The sequence below is a fragment of the Rhinolophus ferrumequinum genome, chromosome 26 (genome assembly GCF_004115265.2).
Source record: "Rhinolophus ferrumequinum isolate MPI-CBG mRhiFer1 chromosome 26, mRhiFer1_v1.p, whole genome shotgun sequence".
Classification (NCBI taxonomy): Eukaryota; Metazoa; Chordata; class Mammalia; order Chiroptera; family Rhinolophidae; genus Rhinolophus; species Rhinolophus ferrumequinum.
In genome coordinates this window covers 29,996,548-30,014,516 of record NC_046309.1, presented here as the reverse complement: position 1 = coordinate 30,014,516, position 17,969 = coordinate 29,996,548, and positions in this window count along the sequence as shown.

The following is a 17,969-nucleotide window of genomic DNA, read 5'->3' as shown; positions in this document are numbered from 1 at the left end:
AAATTGTGCTAGTAAGGTTATATGTTGGTTTAATTCCATAGCCTCATGATCAACTAGGAGGTCATTTGTCAAGAAAGATCTACCATACAACATTTCAAAAGGGCTCAGGCCACACTTAATTGGAGTATTTCGAATGTGAAGGAGAGCTATGGGAAGTAAAATTATCGAATTTTGATCGGTTTCTTGTGAGAGCTTTCGAAGATGTCTCTTGATGATGTCATTGGTCTTTTCTACCTTGCCTGAGGATTGTGGCCTCCAAGCACAATGGAGGTGATAGTTTATTCCCAGGGCTTTGGTTACACTCTCGGTGACTGAAGACTTGAAAGAAGGCCCATTGTCGCTTGAAGGAGACCTGGGGAGGCCAAACCTAGGTATAATTTCTATGATTAGGACTTTTAACTACTTCCATTGCCTTTTCTGTCGCACAAGGAAAGGCTTCAACCCAGTGTGTGAAGGTGTCTGCCCATACTAAGAGAGATTTATAGCCTTTGGCCTTGGGCATATGGGTGAAGTCTAATTGCCAATCCTCTCCTGGGCGTTTGCCTTGTCTTTGTACCCCTATTGGTATCTGAGGGTGTGTTAGAGGGTGAGAATATGTTGTATAGTCTTTTGAAGATCTTTTCCTGTGAATAATATTTGGGCCATTTGTAAAGTTTTGTTCCTCCCTAGGTGGAAGATTTGGTGGAGGGTTTTAAGAATTTTCCATTAATTGGCAGCTGGGAGGTGTAAATGACCATCCCCCACCTTGTAACCAACCCATGGGTTGGGCAGTGTAGCCCCTTGCTTTGGCCCAATCTTGTTCTGAGTATATTGGGTCTTAATTTGAGTTATGGATCCGTCCCAAATTAGAAGAGCTAGCATAGGGTTTAGACCCATTTTGGCAGCATTTTTAGCTTGGTCTGCTAATATATTGCCTTCAGAAATTTCATCACTTCCCTTTTGGTGCCCCTTGCAGTGTATGACTGCTATTTCTTGAACAGAATGTACTGCCTGCAGCAGTCAGTTGATCACTGGTGATATTTGATCCGTGACCCGTTGGCTGTTAGGAAGCATCTTTCTTTCCAAATGCTGCCATGGACATGTAATACTAAAAAGGCATATTTTGAATCAGTATATATTTTGGCTCTTTTTCCTTTACTCAGCTGTAGTGCTCGGGTGAGAGCTATTAGTTCGGCCAGTTGTGCGCTGGCCCCAGAGGGAAGGCTTGCATTTTCTAAGATATTACGTAAAGTAACTACAGCATTTCCAGCTTTTCCTATGCCATTTTCTATAAAAGAAATCTTGAAATAATTTTATATATGGTTAAACTAAATGTAATTAACTAAGTAAATTTAAATCTCAAAAGTAAGCTGGTGATTTTAGAACTGCTAGAGTTCATGTGCCTTCCTCGGTATCAGCTATAGGCCAATATAAGGAAGCTTAGCCTACTGTTTGTCCCTAACAGGCAGGGAATTCTAATGGTTCTAGTCCACTGTTACATCCCTGATTAAGAGACTCAGATCCTAGAGAAGGCCAGGAATTTGTTTAAATGTCTTTAACAACCAAGAATAAAGAATAACAAGGCATAAAGGAACAGTGAGACCAGAGGGATGAGACCAGAGACAGGCCAGACTTTTGGCCACAGTTATAGACAACCCAGGGTTGAAGTCACATCAGGGCACCCCAAAAGCTCCAGAAGAGGAAATGCCAGATAAAGGAGCCTGCTTTGGATGTGGAAACCCAGAACACTGAAATAAGGAGTGTCGTAATCTTCCAAAACAGCTGTGCCCCTTGTGCAAACTAAAGGGCACTGGAAGAAGAATTGCCCCCTATTCTGAAGGGAACAGGGACCAACTCCTTCCCCACAAATGGCTGTGATAAACTAATGGACTGAAGTTCTCAGCAGCTCCCAAGCTGTTCTCATCACAGGGGTAAAACTGCGCATGACCCTGACATGGCAGGTAAGCCTGTTAATTTCCTAATTGATATAAAAGCCATTTATTCTGTCTCAACTGCTCACTCTGGACCTTTTTCCTCTGAAAACTGCTTGGTTGTAAAGATAAAGACAGCCCCCAGATTTGGGCTTATTTTACTCAGCCTGTTCCTTACCATTGGCTTATATGTTAGAAAAAATGTATAATAAAACGAACAAATCAGACTTGGAAAAAAAAAAAAAAAAAGACTGGTGAAGTTTTGTCAGGAGACCTCAAAGCCCTGGCCCTAACTGCAGGGGATGGGCAGTGGCAAGACTGTCCCGCCCCTTTTCTGGATTTCTGAGGGTTGAGAAAGAGTTGATAGTGACGGCATTCCTCTGGGAGCTAAAAAACGCTCATGCAGGAGTAGGAAATTATAAGGGCTAATGAGGAAAGACCAGGGTACGATTTTGATTGAGTTTTGTCATATTTATGAAGAAAGTGATACCACCCAGAAGAAAGTACTCAAGGCCTCATGCAAGGAGTCACCATCCCTTTGTTCCTCCACCTCCTGGTCTGCTGGTGTTAGCGTGACACCTTGCTGGGCAATAGTGTTCAAAAAGAACATTGCCTATGGGGATTAATTGCTGCTCAGTTTGAAAAGAAACAGGGCAACTACTCTGTAGCAGGATCAACGGGGGAGGTAAGAGATGTAGTCAGTAAAGGGACAGAAGACTTATGAGTGAGGCAAATTTGAGCTAAAAGGCACAGTTAAAAGAAAGGCCTGAAAAGGCCGAGAATCTCCCCTGAGAGTTAAACTGTTGCCTCCTCTCAAGAACTAAACCTAAGTCTGGGATGCGCCACAGGGGTGGGAGTGTGATTGCCTCTGGGGACAGTGAAACAAAGGAAAGACATAGGGTGGAGAAAGTAACAGGAGAGAGCCTAGGCGGGGCTGCTGCTCACCTGCAAGTCAGAGAAAGAAAACGGGGGCCCTGGAGACAGGATGGGGGTAAGCCCGGGTGGGAGCGGCTGTGCCCACTGCTCCCCAGGCTGTAAGTCTCCTTGGGACCCTCAGAATTTAGAAGGAAATAAAAAGTTCATGCCCGTGAAGGGCCATGGGTGTGCTCTAATGTGAGCCCGCCCTGCCTGCAGGGATGCCGCTATTTCTCCAGAGGAATAGAGCAAGGTATTCATCTGGCAAATACCACCGTGCCCCTTCTTGCAACTCCTGAAAAAGGTATTCAGATGCAGATAAGTTGCTAGAGGCACCTGGGGCTGAGAGAGATGCCGCGAGTTTACGACAGGCTGATGATTTACATTTATTTCTCTCTTGGCCAGGTTTAGGGGCTGTCCGAATGGGTTGTGGGCCCAGGGTAAGGTGGCTGTGAGTCTGGGAGCTGGTAGAAGCTGTGTGGAGCCGAAGGCAGAGTAGACATACTTTATACACTGGCTTCGTCGCCTCATCAGGAGATAACCAGCAGACCCCCGGTACAGCAGCTGCAGCCAGCCTCGTGAAATGGCCTGACTTTTATACCTTAAAGAGACCAGATTGGCACATACTCAAGGTGTTTATATAAGCGTATACAAACAGCGACATCTTCAGGATGGGTGGCGCCTGTGCAGCGTTCCCTCTTATGGAACCGGGCTGCCGGTCAGTGCTCCTGGGGTGGGAGCTGTCTGACTCTTTTGTCCCTACAGAGGCAGAAAAGAAAAGGAATTCGTGTGATGGGTCAAAAGTGGGGCTCCCAAAGGCCGTTACACCTTTGGCCATCCCCAACTCTCTACATGCCTGGTTTCTCCCCTGGCTGTCCCCACCTTATTTTGTGTGTCTGCAGAGGAGCCAGATTTACATTACAGTGATGGGATTTCCCTATGAGGCCCCTTAGGGTTTGACTCCAGACACCTCTGAGAGGCTCCCACCCATGTTCAATTCCCACATGGGCCAGTGGGCTCTCAACCACAAGGTTGCAGGTTCAACTCCTGAAGTCCCGCAAGGGATGGTGGGCTCCGCCCCCTGCAACTAAGATTGAACACGGCACCTTGAGCTGAACTGCTGCTGAGCTTCCAGATGGCTCAGTTGGTTGGAGCACGTCCTCTGAACCACAAGGTTGCCGGTTGGACTCCCGCAAGGGATGGTGGGCTACGCCCCTTGCAACTAGCAAGGCAACTGGACCTAGAGCTGAGCTGCGCCCTCCACAACTAAGATTGAAAGGACAACAACTTGACTTGGAAAAAGGCCTGGAAGTACACACTGTTCCCCAATAAAGTCCTGTTCCCCTTCCCCAATAAAATCTTAAAAAAAAAATGAGGTAATGGCCTCTTGTCAATCACAGGTCTCAATCAAGTGGTCCCACACCTGGGAAGGAACAGCCCATTCTGGAGAAAAAATAGGATAAAAACTCCAAGTCCTCACCAGTCAGCACCTCTTGAGCTTTGCCTTTGCTCGGCCTGCTCCAAACCCTTTGAAGTGTACTATCTCTTCTAATCAACCAGTCTCTCACCACTTTATTTCTGTCTCATTCAGTTTTTGGTTGAGATTGCAAGAAGTTGGACATTGCGCTGAGAAGGGCCCATTTTCCAGTAACAAAACCTGAGCACTCATTTTAGATTTTATCCTTGTTTCTGTCTGAACATAGGCCTACCACGTTTGACTATCCCTCCCCCGCAATGTGGTATCTCTCTTTAACCTTGTAGGTGAGAAAGACAAGAAAACCTTGCCAGTCATACTTCACTGCATTCCAAACGGCTGGAGGCACAAAGGGTGCAATTTGAGTCACAGCACCAAAATGTTGTGGGAGGCTCAGTTCTTGCTGACACAGTGAAGAATAAGCTGATAAGTATGCAAGCAGGGTTTGTTCCTAACACACTCATAGGGAAGTGAACGGGCCTAGCTGAGGTGGGCAAAAGAGGCCTAAGCTCCCGGTCCTTTTATGCTGGGGACTTACATAGTTTGCCAGATAAGACGAGGGATTTATGAGGACAGAAAAGAGGCTACATGTTAAACCTGACAAGCTCAGGAGACTGAAAATAACCACATAGAACGGCATGAACATAAAAATTCCTAACTAAGGTGGGCCATAGAGGGGAGTCACATCTTTGGCTTGTAGCTTTCTTGACAAAGGTCAGTCTTTACCTTCCGTGAGCCTGTCTGTCATCTTTTTTGCATCTAAGATAATATACCCTTGGAATGTAAGAATAATTCCTTTCTCAACCCCCCAGGGGACACAACCCCCTAAGCGAGAGCAGGAAACTACAAAATCCCTCATTGTTATCTTGTTCCCCAAATACCATCTCTGTGTTGTAAAATGCTATTGACTATCCTGTACCCACCAATGTAAAAGGGATGTAGGTGAAATTAGATCTGCCAGCAGTTTCAGAGTGCGGGCTGGGATCAAGTCTCGCGAAGCCGAAGAATGGAAACACGGTCCAGAGAGAGGCAAAAAGTTTTAAAAAGAGGATAGTCTATTAGAGGCAGAAGAGGTTGTAGCTCCCGAGTGGGAGGGGGTCCCGAATGGGGGTGCCCCATGACTGAGGCAAAAGCTCTTACTTTTATACCTTCCCTTGCCTGCTTGGGGAAGGGGAGCTGTTTGAAGAAGGGAATTTGTTTGAAGAAGGTGACTGGCACCTTCTAATGAAATTCGTCTACCAGGTTTGTTCTGCTTGCCCATCCTGAAGGAATTAGCAAAGAAACCCACTCTTTTCTATCAGATCTGCTCCGTTTGTCAGGCCAAAAGGAATTTTATGATTAACCTCAAGGCCTTGTTACATTATGTCCTGGAGCGAAGGAGTGATTTCAAAACCTGAAGTTTTAGGATATGGCTGTCTTTTCTTTATTCCACCAGGGACCCACCTAGTAATTATATTAACTAACCTGTCTCAACCCCCCTCTGAAGAGGAAACCCTAACTGCTGTTAGGGGACGGGGGGACACGAGCGTTCTGGCTGCTTCAGGCTGAGGAGAGACATCGAGAGAGGCCAGCAGCTAGGGCTTGTCCAGCGGTCTATCGAAGGGTCCCGGGTAGATGAGCATGTCCAGATGAAGGTTTTGTTGCTTTGGAGACCGTCGTAGCCAGCTAGTGAGTGGTAGATACACCGTAGGCAGCAGCAAGAGATGATTCATATAATAATGAATAACAGAAATATGAAAAAGGCTTCTTTAAGTCCTGTTAAACCGGGAAGCTAGGAAGTAAGGAAGAAAAAATCTAGGCTGAAGAATCTTGTTTTTAGTTTAATATTGGAAATCTTTAATTAACTGTGAATTATCAGAGACTGAAACAGCATAACCCTTTAAACTTTCTATATTCTTGATTGTGTTTGAGAAGTAGATAATTGATGGCAGCTTTGTTTGAGAACTGTTATTCTGAACTGTCCTAACTTTTGTCTCATGGCATGGAAAGCCTGTGAGGGGGCATTTAGGGTTTTTGTCATTGAGTAAGCTATTTGACTATTGAGCCTTTTGTATGTTATTTTTTTATAAAAGAACTCTTTTATCAGTGAAGAGCATCCAATCTGGGTTATCTAGGAGTATTTTTTGTACATGTGTTTTAGCAGTATAGGCTTGTATTAAAACTTATTGGCAGTTAATTATTTCTCTGTCTTTGGGAGGAAGGTGGCAAGATTAAGGTGGAGCAGGTCCCTATTTGAATTACAGGACCTTTTAAAAGGGCCTGATGCTGCAGGAGGCAGCTATCAGTGAGCCTGTGACTCTTATTAGCATTTAAAAGCCCTTGAATGTGGTGTGGGGCAAAAAAACAAAAAACAGTTCAGTCTTGCCCCATGGTGAGCTTGGTGGCTTTGGGAATTGGGTGGCAGCTGTAGCTATGGCCTGGAGGCGAGCTGGCCAGCTGTGTGCTATGAAGTCTAGTTTCTTACTTAAATAGTTCTAGAGTCCTTTTTAAGTTTAATTTTGTTTATTTTATACTTTCTTTAAGGTATAGACCAATGATAAGAAACAGGCTGAGCAAAATGAGCCTAAATCTAGGGGCTGTCTTTATCTTTACAACCAAAACGGTTTTCAGAGGAAAAAGGTCCAGAGTGAGTAGTTGAGACAGAATAAAAAGGCTTCTGTATCAATTAGGAAATTAATAGGCTTACCACGTCAGGATCACCCACAGTGTTACCCCCTGTGATAAGAACAGCTTGGGAACCACTGGGAACTTCAGGGCCAACAGTGATGACAGCCATTTTGGGGGAGGGAGCTGGTCCTTGCTCCCTTCAGAACAAGGGGACTCTCTCCTGTAGTGCCCTTTAGTCTGTACAGGGGGTGTTACAGATACCAGGACCGGAAAGAACCCAAGCGGCACTCAAGAAAGTTAGGAGAGTCAGCTTTATTACGCGGCGGGCTCAGCAGGATCCTTTCCAAAATACTGAGCCCCTAGCAAGGTTTTGAGCAGGTTTTTATGGGTTGGGGACTTCCTTGAGTTGGGGAAGGGGTAGGCGTGGTCTGGTGATTGGCTCAAGGTGTGGCTTGGAGGGGGCTATGCGGAAGTGGGCTGGGGCTTAGGCTGGGGACTTCTCTCTCCGCTTGGGCCACCATTTTAGGTCAGTTCCACGTGTCAGGGAACCATTTTAGGTCAGTTTCTCCATCATGTCCCCCCCGTTGATGATCGTAAGTGGTAACAACTTAGAGATCATCATATTAGCTAAGAGGACGATAACCCCACAGGGCAGGGATCCGGGCTGTAGTCCAACGGGTGACGGAGGTCTCTATGAAATGTAAGTACGAGAAGCCTGGGTGGCCAGTGAATTTTCCCCAGCAGCCTGAGGGACAGGAATGGGAGGTCGTGACTCCTTCCCGGGGAAGAGATAGTATGAGAAAAAGCCAAATCATGGTTGCTGCCTAAAACAGGTTAGGGAGAGGAGGCAAGCAGGCCAAAACAGGAAGTAGAACCCTAACAGTCCCTTTTCCAGTGGTGACCAGCTCAGAGGGGAGGATGCAATGAGACCAGCAAAGGCTAGAAACAGTAGGAGTCCAATGACAGCAAACACGGGGGCTGGGCAGACGATGGCGAGGCTCATCCGGGCTGTTTCTTGAGGGTCAGACAGAGTGGACAGGCCTGGTCAGGTTGGGCGATCCAGGCGTCGTCCTCCAGCTGGGCCCTTTTAACTCAAGTGTGGTGGATCCACGGAGCGATGCCTGAAACTTTCAGAGCAGTGGGAGTAACAAGGATAACAGTGTGAGAGCCTGTCCGCCGGGGTCGGAGGGGCTCGCGCTTCCAATCTTTGACCCAGACTTGGTCTCCCAGGGTAAAGGGGTGTACCAGGGCCCTGAGAGAAATGGGGGCCCTTTCCAGAATGTAAGCGTGTACATCTGTGAGGACCTTGCCTAGCGCGGCCATCTGGTTTTGGAGGCTGGAGAACCCCAGCTGGCGAATGTCGCCAGGGAGGCTGGTTAGCAGGGGAGGAGGTCTCCCGAACATAATTTCGAAGGGAGAGAACCAGATTTGCCAGGGGTGCAGCGCGCCCGAAGGCCGGCTAGTGGTAGAAGGTCCACCCACCCTAGGGAGGTCTCCCAGTGCAGTTTAGCTAATGTCTCCTTGAGGGTACGGTTCATATGTTCAACTTGCCCTGAGCTTTGTGGTCGGCATGCTGTATGGAGTCTCCAGTTGATGCCCATGGCTCTGATTACTGTCAGGAGGAGTTCTGCTATGAAAGCCAGCCCGTTGTCACTGTGGATAGAAAGTGGAATCCCGTAGCAGGGGATAATCTCCCTGAGGAGGACCTTGGCTACTTCGCGGCTCTTCTCAGTCCAAGTGGGGAAGGCTTCGACCCACCCGGAGTAGGTACAGACCAGAACCAGCAAGTACTTAGCACCGAGGCAATTCGTCATGTCAGTGAAGTCGACTTCGAAGTCCTCAAAAGGTGCGGTACTGCTTCTCTGAATCCCGGGGATGGGGCTAGGGGTGGAGTTTGGATTGTTCTTTGCACAAGTGAGGCAGCGTTCTCCGATGGACTTGCAAAGAGCTGACAGCCAGCTAATGTAGAAGTTTTTGGTTAGGAGGCCCTCGAGAGCAGTTTTTCCTAAGTGGGTTAATTTGTGATATTCAGCGGTTACTTGAGGACCTAGCAAGGCTGGGATGAAGAGTCTTCCATTGGGCATTTGCCACCACCCTTGTGGCAGTCTGGTGCCCCCTTCTGACTTTGCCCATCTGAGTTCTTCTTTTGTGTACCGCAGGAGGATGTGATGGTAGTGTCAGCGACCAAGAGTAGTTCACTAGGGCTTCCCATCGCTGCTTATTTGGCCGTGGTGTCGGCAAGCCTGTTTCTGACTGCTGAGGGCTTGTTGCCTCTCTGGTGGCCCTGACAATGGATAACTGCAACCTGCTGGGGAAGCCAAATAGCTTGCAGGAGCTTAAGGATTTCTTGTTTATTTTTAATAGTTTTTTCCTCCGTGGTCAGAAGCCCTTTTTCTTTGTACATAGCCTCATGGATATGGACGGTTGCAAAGGCATACCGAGAGTTGGTGTAGATGTTGACTTTTTGGCCCTTGGATAGAGTAAGGGCTCTGATTAGTGCCCATAGTTCTGCCCGTTGGGCTGACCATCCCAATGGAAGTGCCCCTGCTTCAAATACCTCATCTGTGGTAGTTACCCCATACCCCGTGTGACATTTTCCGTCCCTCAGGAAGCTGCTGCCGTCAGTATACAGAGTTAAGGTCCGGGTTAGGATGTGGACTGTCCCGGAGGTCGGGTCTGGTGGCATAGACCTCGTTGATAACTTCTATACAGTCATGTTCCGGATCCCCTTCCTTGGTTGGCAGGAAAGTGGCTGGGTTCAGGGCACACACAGTTTCTAATGACATCCGAGGGTTTTCCAGGAGTAGCGCATGATACTGAGTCAGCCGTGCATTCGACAGCCATCGGGGTCCTTGACTGTTCATTAAGGTGGTGACCGAGTGGGGTACCTTAACTATGAGTCTCTGGCCTAAGGTGAGCTTATCTGCCTCTTTGATGAGAATCACAGTGGCTGCTAGGGCCCGCAGACATGGTGGCCAACCCACTGCTACCGGGCCTAGTTTCTTTGAGAGGTAGGCGATGGGACGGAGCCACAGTCCAACTGTTTGAGCCAGCAGTCCTACGGCTATTTTGTCTTTTTCATGGACGAATAGCTGGAATGGCCTCTCAGCATCAGGTAACCCGAGGGCTGGGGCCTCTCCGAGTGAGCTCTTGAGCTGCTGGAAGGCGTGTTCTTGATCTTCTGTCCATAGCATGGGGGCTTTTTCTTGACCAGTTAGAGCCTCATATAAGGGCTGGGCTATTGCCAAAAAGCCAGGGTCCAGATCTGGCAGAAGCTGGCGGCTCCGAGGAACTCATGGAGCGCTCTCCGGTTGGTGGGACGAGGGAGGGAAGTGATGACTTTCTTCTGCTCGGTGCTGAGGGCTGGCTGTCCTTTGATGACAAAGCCCAAGTACTGTACTTGTTCTCTGCAGAGCTGGGCTTTCTTCCAGGAGACTCTATACCCCGTCTCGGCTAAGTGGGACAGGAGTGCCCGTGTCACGGTTTGGCACTTGGTTTCGGTGGCACAGGCCAGGAGCAGATCATCCACATATTGCAATAGAGTGCAGCAGTATTCTTCTCAAGGGAAGGTGGCTAAATCTGAGGCTAACGCTTCCCCAAAGATGATTGGGGAGTTTTTGAAGCCCTGTGGGAGCCGAGTCCAAGTCAGCTGGAGCTGCCCGCTGGTATCAGGATCGGTCCATCGGAAGTGATTGGCTTTGGGGTGCCAACCGAATGCAGAAGAATGCATCTTTCAGGTCCAGGCAGTTGAACCATCCAGCCTCCGGGGGCAGCTGACTCAGGAGAGTGTACAGATTTGGGACTACGGGGTGTAGGGAGACTGTGGCTTGGTTTACCACTCTTAAATCTTGTACAGGCTGGTATTCTCTATTGTGTTTCCTTACCTGCAGGAGGGGCGTATTCCATGGCGACTGGCACTCTACGAGTATCCCTGCTGCTCTGAGACGGGCGAGGTGTTTTTGAATCCCTGCCCGGGCTTCCTTGGAGATGGGGTATTGGCGTAGCCACTGGGGTTGTGCTCCGGGTCTCAGTTCCACCAAAACTGGGGCCTTATGTCTTGCTAGCCCAGGCGGGTTATCTTCAGCCCAAAGCTCTGGGAAATTGGCCCTGTAGGCTTCCGGGTTTTGTTCTACACTGCCGGTCCCATAAAGCCTCCATTCTTCTTCCCTCAGGGTAGTGATAGACAGAATAAGTCCCTCTGACAAGGGCTGCAGTGACATGGTGGCTTGGCCTGATGGTTCAAAGGAGATTTGTGCCCCTAACTTGGTAAGGAGGTCGCGTCCCAGGAGCGGGATTGGGCAGTCTGGTAAGTAGATGAACTCGTGCGATACGGTGTGTCCTCCCAATTTACAAGTCCGAGCCTGGCAGAACGGTCGGCTCTTAGCTTGATCCCCCATGGCTCCCATTATGGTGACTCTGCGGTCCCCGAGCGGTGCCACTGGCATGGTGACTACCGAGTGTTCTGCTCCAGTATCTACCATAAAAGTCACTGTTTGGCTCCCTACATCTAAGTTAACTGTGGGCTCATGGGGCCTGAGTTTGAATGAGCCCAGTCGCCCTCAGTCTGACTCGATTCCCGCTAATCCTATAAAGTCGGGCTCTGGGCTGATTGGGTTGGGACCACAGGGAGGCCGAGGCTGGAAGCAGAGTGCCTGGAAGTGGCAGGGCCATGCCAGCCGTGGTGCATAGGGAGGTGGTAGCAGCTCATCGTTAAGACCCTGGTAAATGGTCTTAGTCATGTCTTTCTGGGCGCAGCCTTGTGGGTTCCGTGCAACAAGGACCCTGGACTGTCCCTTACTATTGGAGCAGAACAGTACCCAAAGAGGAAGGGTTCGGGCTATTTCCAACCACAAGTCAATGTAAGGAAGCTGGTCTGGATGTCCTGGGATCCCGGTGACAACTATGTAGACTTGGTGAATCATGGGGAAGTCAAGAGTGTCTTCAGGGGGCCATCCCACGTCAAAACTTGGCCACTTCAGCTCACATAAAGTGCGGAGATGTCCGGGGGTCATTTTGACCCCGTAGTCACCTCCGAAACCTTTCCTGAAATTCTTTAACATGCAGTCTAGAACCGTGGGCTTCCCTTGACTCCCTCCCATGATGTTCAGTGTCCTGTAGACAAGGGAAGGGTCTCAATCAGGCGCCTGCCTGGCCGCGTTCCTCATGGGAACGTTGGGTACGTCTTGGCTAAGGTGTGCCCGTATAAGCCCCGGGCCAGATCGCACTCCGAGAGTGCGAATCACTGTTATGCTGAATGATGCTACCATGGAACGCAGGTTTGGGCTCGCTCGTGCTCTGTAGCCGACAGGTCGTGGATCCACACAGAATCCCATTCGGGAGCAAGCACACACACACATTCATTCAGGGAGGAAAGACGCCCTCCCCTGGAACGGCCCTATCTAGAGTCCGAAGTCGGACTCAACGGGAGATGATCAGGCTTCCCTTCTGCCCTTAGGCAAGCCTAACTGGCTCCAGACCCCGGGGTCTTGCCGTGTCCGATGTCCTGGTTGACTTTCTGTCCTTTCTCCCTACTGGAGTCCAGCAGGGAGTCATGGGCCAGAGCCGGCGGGAGGTCGCCGGTCCCGGGCCTGCCAAAATCAGCAGGACACGCCAAGCCCATCTTGGCTCTCCTGCCACCGTACGGCCCTCTCTTGCCCAAACCGGTGGCTCAAAGGGCCAGCGTAGTTGGATTTCCCGGTCAGGGAACCAAGAATGTTACAGATATCAGGACCGGAAAGAACCCAAGCGGCACTCAGAGAGTTAGAAGAGTCAGCTTTATTACGCCGGTGGGCTCAGCGGGATCCTTCCCAAAATACTGAGCCCCTAGCAAGGTTTTGAGCAGGTTTTTATGGGTTGGGGACTTCCTTGAGTTGGGGAAGGGGTAGTTGTCGCCTGGTGATTGGCTCGGGGTGTGGCTTGGAGGGGGTTATGCGGAAGTGGGCTGGGGCTTAGGCTGGGGACTTCTTTCTCCGCTTGGGCCACCATTTTAGGTCAGTTCCATGTGGCAGGGAACCATTTTAGGTCAGTTTCTCCATCAAGGGCATGGCTGTTTTGGAGGATTAGGAATCCAGTGATCTGGGCTTGTATATCCAGAGTAGGCTCTTTTATTTGGCGTTTTCTCTGAGGTGTTTGGGGTGTCCTGAAGTGGCTTCAGCCCTGGGTTGTCTATAACTGTGGCCAAAAGTCTGGCATGTCTCTGGTCTTATGTTCTGGTCTCACTGTTCCTTAATTCCCCGTTCTTCTGTCTTGGCTGATAAAGACATTTAAACAAATTTCTGGCCTTTTATAGGATCTGAGCCTCTCAATTAGGGATGCAACAGTGGGTCAGAACCATTAGAATTCCCTGCCAGTTAGGGAAAAACATTAGGCTAAGTTTCCTTATATTGGCCTATAGCTGATACTGAGGAAAGCACATGAACTTTAGCAGTTTTACAATATAAAAGTTTACTTAACTATTAGCAAAACTTAGTTTTCAGATTTAATATTTGAGTAACCAAGGATCTGATTGAGAAAATATAAAACAGAAAATTATTCTAGTGACATATATACTGACAACCAAAAGCAAGCAATTAGCACTTCCACCTGGCAAATCCTTTATTACTCCAAATAAATTAGCAATTTCTTTGGCAACCTTTGAAAGCATAGGCTTTAGTAATAAAATATAATATATATTTATAAACAGATCTTAATTTTTTTTAATATTCGTGTGACAAGAAGTTAGAAATAGATGAACTTATGACGTACCTAATAATTAATATCTCAGTATTTTGTTATTTTGATATACTTAGATATTTAATTTAAGCTATTTTTTTGACAAATTCTGTGACAGAGATATCATGACTTTTAGTATTCTGGGACTCCAATCTAAAGGCTATTTCCCTTATAATGAATCTCACTGTGGGTGGTCTCTGTAGGACTTAGAGCAGCGGAGTAAGTTAAAAGTGCCAATTTTTTCCTTCAGTTACCTCAGGCGTAGGCATTTTTGTTTATAGGTGGATTAGGAGATGGGTGTTTGTTGAAGGGTCCTCCTCAGGAGAGGAGTATCCTGCAGGGATTTCTTTTGGAGGAGTCTCTTCAGGAGGGGTCTCCCTAGGGGAGTCTCCTTAAAAGGAGTCCCCCTAGAAGGAGTCCCCTTAGGAGGAGTCCCCTTAAAAAGGGACTCATTGGGGGACGGGAGGCAAGAGATCACAGCCAAAAAGCCGGGTCAGCTTTACATTTCTTACAGAGATCTGGGTTGTGCCTCAGGGGAAAAAAAGCCTGAACATATGGAACTTCTGACCGTGTGCCCTCCTGTCTGTAAAACAGGTCTAGTTGCATGATAGTATTATAATTACTACTTCCCTCAGAAGGCCAAGTCTCCCCATCTTCCAATGAGTATTTAGGCCAAACCTCTGAACAAAAGAAAATCAGGTGCTGTTTCTTCAAAGTCTGAGGGTCAAATTTGTCCCAATATTTTAAGATGCAATTCTGGGGGGTGTAAGTGCGTGAGGGCTGATTGCCCATCTGAAAGGGAGGAAGAAGAGAAAGGCTTCCCTTCGCAATTCATCTCCCACAGTCTGCTCTGAGGTGTCCCCCAGACGCGTGGGCCACGGACACCGCAACCGGTTCGAAGGCGGGTGGGGAGACATGGCGCGCCAGGATTATTCCCGCTTACCTGGGCAGCCCGGCCCGTGCCTCCGGGTGGGCGCCTACCCTGGACCCCCTGAATGTTCGGCGTTGGCCTACAGACTGATAAAGGCTGTGGCCTATGATGGGATGCTTTAAAGTAGCAGGGTGTATACCGTGACTCTGGGCATCACAGAAATTGATTGCACAATTACTATAATAGTGGCCTTCTAAATAAAGATATTTAAGGACAGAGTACATACTCAAGGCTTGTAGCTTGGGTATGGAGCCTGTGCAGAAAGGCAAAGGGGGACATTGTAATTCCCAATGGGTTAGAGAGTGCAAAAAGAGAAAACAGAAGCCCCAAAAGGCTTCAGAGAAATTTTCCTCTTTAAGGCAAAGTGAGTGTGGAATATATCGCCCCTTTCTATGAATTTTGTCAGATGGCTGACAAAAGCAGAGGTGTAAGAGGAAAGTGGCGAGATATTCCGGACTCCATGGGTGGAGTCCTTGATGAGTCTGGGCTGCCAGACAATTATTGAAAAACTGATAACAGGTGGAAAGTTTACAAAAACAACAGAGAGATTTGGGGTGGAGATCAGGACACTTCCATCTGCACTTTAAAGCTTGGAGGAGATCCCAGGAGGATGTTATGAGAGGGAGTGCTAAATGCCAGTATATCTTATCCTGAGTGACAAGAGATGTCCTATAGAGGCAGAGGTTCATGTTCTTAACTTAATATGTCTTGAGGTTGGCAGGGAGTGTCGAGAAGGGAAGAGACCCACAGGGAAGAGATCCTAGACCAGCGTCTCAAAGGCTGAGGAGAGACAGTGACAGGATGAAAGAACAGCAAAGACAAAGGAGTCATCTTGCCGGCACCCTTACAGGCAGTCAGGCTAGGAGAGAACCTAAGGAACCTTTGGGACACACCGCAGAACCGCCATGGTCAGAGTCCTGCAAATGCTGCCAAGGGCCATTCACCTCAACCGCACGCCATCTTTGGGCTTCATTCCACCCAAGAGAGAAAGCAAGAGAGAATGCAGTTACACTGTGGCCGACATTCCTCCAGCTCAGTGCCAGAGGGGATCAACCAGAGCCCTCCTGCAAGACCTGCCCTCCGAGTCTTGAGAGTAGCAGCCGCGCTTTTCACATTTAAATGGCGTGATAGAATAAAGGAGACAAAAAAATGATGAAGGCCTATAGGGTGGGCAAGTAGAAAGGCACGGATAATATGTACCTCTCCTTCAACCCCGGACAAGCCCCCAAATGATGTAGCTGATGTTGGATCTGCTGGCAGTTTCTGAGTGCGGGCTGGGATCAAGTCTCGTGAAGCCAAAGAATGGAAACACGGACCAGGGAGAGGCAAAAAGTTTTAAAATGAGGATAGTTTATTAGAGGCAGAAGAGGTAGCTCCTGAGTGGGAGGGGGTCCCGAATGGGGGGTGCCCCATGACTGAGGCAAAAGCTCTTACTTTTATACCTTCCCTTGCCTGCTTGGGGAAGGGGAGCTGTTTGAAGAAGGGAACTTGTTTGAAGAATGAACTGGCGCCTTCTAATTAAATTTGTCTACCAGGTTTGTTCTGCTTGCCCATCCTAAAGAAATTAGCAAAGAAACCCACTCTTTTCTATCAGATCTGCTCCCTTTGTCAGGCCAAAAGGAATTTTATGATTAACCTCAAGGCCACATTGTTACATTATGTCCTGGAGCAAAGGAGTGATTTCAAAACCTGGAGTTTTAGGATATGGCTGTCTTTTCTTTATTCCACCAGGGACCCCCCATCTACCTAGCAATCATACTAACTAACCTGTCTCAAAAGAAGTGTGTGTCTTTCCATTTTGCTTTTTATCCAATCCCAGAGATTTCCCCACTATGCTTTCTCCCACCACCTGAATCTACAACTAATGGATTTCATGTAACCTTCCTCCTCTGATTCTAATGTATAAAACAAGTTGCAAAACGGCCGTTTTCTAGAATATTTTCACAATCCATTGAGACTTTGCTTCCCGGCAATTGTCGTCAGTTTGGCTCAAATGAACTCTCATAAGCTTTCTCTTAGGCTGGATGCTTTTTCGTTGATAGAGGTAAGGTGATGGATTTATGAGGATGGAAAAGGGGCCACGGGTTAAACCTGACAAGCTCAGGAGACTGAAAATAACCACATAAGATGGTGTGAGCATAAAAAATTTCATAACTAAGTGGGCCATGGCGGGAAGTCACATCTTTAGCCAAAAGCTTCCTTCATAAAGTTAATCTGTGCCTTTAAGTGGGCCTGTCTATTGTCTTTTTGCACCTAAGATGACATCCTTGGAATGTCAGTAACTCCTTGTTCCAGACCAGAACTGGAAACTGCAAAATCCCTAATTATTATGTTTGTCTCTTGATTACCATCTCTATGTATGTGCTAACTATTAACTATCCTGCATTGGATATTTTTCATTGACATTAAAATATTGATTTGGCAGAAAAATGTGGTGCATGCTCTCTCACGGGAGAGCGTTGTGTCTGTTCACTCGTGGGTTGTGAAAGTTTTCACCAGGCAGGTAGAAACACAGAAGGAAGATTTATTAAAGTAAGAGGGGGGTCAGCTGGGCAGAGTCTGCTGGAAACTATTGCCCCAAGTCTTTGTTTCATCTTAAGTTTTATATTTTCTAACCAGGATGTAAATTGCTTCAGCCTGTACTAGAATCTTCTATTGAGTTTGGCTCTGTCCGTTGGGCTGGAGGAAGGTACAGTTAAACTGGTTATCACAACCTTTGCAGATGTTATGTAGATTTAAGTTTGAGCCTGGAGTGGATCCCATACAGATTGAAAAAACTCTCCCAAGTCACTGGGCCAGGTTTGCAAAGCCAAAGTAAATAGAAATATTGAAATTTGTATGCATAGTAAATGTATAGTAAACAATCATTAAGGTTTGCCGGAAAGAAGGCAAAGAAAGGGAAAAAGAGCTTTCAAAGAGTCCCAAGCTAAATTACACTTGTTAAATTGAATTATACCAGAGATCCAAATCTCAAAATAGAAGATTTAGTTACAGGTGTGACCTCCTAAAATGGATGGAGTTCTGTTAACTCAGATCCTTATCTTGCTGCAGACCACCTCTTGTCATCCATTGTAAAAACAGATACGTAGCTTGGGCAGTTAATCAAAGTTATTTATGCTGTAAGCACTATGGATCCCCTCCCCACCTTCCTTCTCCTACATCTTCTAACTTCTACCTAAGAGGTGGAAGAAGAGAGCCCCCACCTCTAAGCTACACTCACCCAGAACACAGCCTCAGCAACTGGTAGCTCGAGTCAGGATAAGAAATGTTGATGTCTTGCTGCTCCTGGGATGATGGCCTTTTAGCTGGTACTTGGGAGCAGAGGGAGTCCTGTCCAATTGTCTGCACCAGTCTGGAGAGGAGTTTCTGTCTTGCTGACCTGGAAGGGGGTAGGGAGGAAGAGCAGGTATTATTTCAAATA